Genomic DNA, 1,881 nt, shown 5'->3' with positions numbered 1-1,881 from the left:
ACTGCCTCTTTAACAAGGAAGTGAAACACAGTACAAGTGAATCAGAAAAGGCTAGAAAATACAATTTTCTTGAAAAAGGAATGTAGGGTGAACCAAAATTATCTTTACCTGTATGTTGCTCAAAACCATAGCTCTGTTTACTGTGTTAACTGCATGCACAGCTCAGAGATCACTAATCATATATTAAAGCAAATAAATACAAAACTTACTTTGCAGGGGGAGGAGATGAAGGTTAGGGGGCACCAATTTTTATTTCAGTGAAAGACCTAAATATCTGCAGTCTTAGCTGAAAAAAAAATAATCTCTTTCTACTGTAATGATTTATGGGAGGCATATCTGAGTTGTTTTGTATATCTCCATTTTCCCCTGTGGTCTCAGTTCTCAAAACAAGCTGCCTCTCCAGTGATTCACCTCAGTGCATCATGGAAAATGCAATCTGGTCAGAAAGCTCAATCCAGCTGATTGTGAAGACAGGAGACAACAAAATTAGACTAGACTAGAATAGAATAGAACAGAACAGAATATTTCAGTCTGAAGGGACCTGCAACAATCATCTAGTCCAACTGCCTGACCAATTCAGGGCTGACCAAAAGTTAAAGCATGTTATTAAGGGCATTGTCCAAATGCCTCTTAAACACTGACAAGCTTGGGATGTCAACCACCTCTCTAGGAAGCCTGTTCCAGTATTTGAACACCCTCTTGGTAAAGACATGCTTCCTAATGTCCAGTCTAAACCTCCTCTGGTGCAGCTTTGAACCATTCCCATATCCCACAGGATACCAGGGAGAAAAGCTGGGTTCCTTCCTCTGCACTTTCACTCCTCAGGAGGCTGTAAAGAGCAACGAGGTCTCCCATCATCCTCCCTTTCACCAAACTAGGCAAGCCCAAAGTCCTTAGCTGCTGTTCATGGCATATGCCTTTCAGCCCTTTCAACCAGCTTTGTTGCCCTCCTTTGGAGACATTTCAAGGACCTTGACAGCCGCACAAGCTTACTGTTGATGAGGCCGCACCAACATTGAATAGAGTGGCATAATCATGTCTTTTGACTGACTGTTTAATGCGTGCCAGGCCACGCTACTGACTCATAATGAGCCTGCTGTTGATCCCGATCCCCAGATCCCTTTCTGCAGGGCTGCTCTCCTTCCAGTACTCTCCCAAACTTGTACTTGTGCTCTATGTTATTCCATCCTAGAAAACATTCCTGCCAGTGGTGGGATTTGAACCCACGCCCCTCAAAGAGACTGGAACCTTAATGCAGCGCCTTAGACCGCTCGGCCACACTACCCTGATAATAAGTCTCTCTCTGTCTCCAGCAACTGTATCTCCCAATCAAAATTTAAATTTTCACAGGATGTTTTAAAACAAATGAGCCCCACCCATGACTTAAATATGGTAGGAAAAAGGACAAATAATGGCTCATTCTACAGGTAGAGACAGACACTCCTTGCAGTGCACCACGTATTTCTGGTATCCTCATTACCTGTCAGGGAATTCAACTTTATATTTTCATATTTTTGAGTGTAGTAAGACTAGGGCAATGAAACATCTGTCACTTCATGCAGACACAGTCATTGCAGCATTCACATGATCTACTCTAGGCCCCCAGCACACGCAATTTGGAGGACTGACGTTAAGTGCCAAAGTTCCCTAATGAATGAAGGAAGGAACATAAGTCCATGCATCAAACCAAGTCAGAGCATCAAAATTAGATGCCTGAAACAAGGAATGTGGGTACTCTGCTGCTATGCAATATGCATAGAGAGAGTTCCTAAGTGTTTATGCATTAATCTGTGATGCCTGTAGAGCATGGAATTCAAGGGTTGTGTTTTATGATCATTTTGACATTTCCAGGGACAGTTCAACTGAAACATATATTACAGA

At 42.6% G+C, this 1,881-nt stretch overlaps 1 non-coding gene across 1 annotated transcript; it reads right to left on the bottom strand.

The window, feature by feature from the left end:
* Nucleotides 1-1,202: 1,202 nt before the first annotated feature.
* Nucleotides 1,203-1,285, bottom strand: TRNAL-AAG (transfer RNA leucine (anticodon AAG)). Its single transcript has one exon. It is a non-coding gene; the product is annotated as a tRNA-Leu (tRNA).
* Nucleotides 1,286-1,881: the final 596 nt, after the last annotated feature.

Source organism: Rissa tridactyla, chromosome 1 (genome assembly GCF_028500815.1).
Source record: "Rissa tridactyla isolate bRisTri1 chromosome 1, bRisTri1.patW.cur.20221130, whole genome shotgun sequence".
NCBI classification, from domain to species: domain Eukaryota; kingdom Metazoa; phylum Chordata; class Aves; order Charadriiformes; family Laridae; genus Rissa; species Rissa tridactyla.
This window is presented reverse-complemented; position numbering and strand designations above follow the sequence as displayed.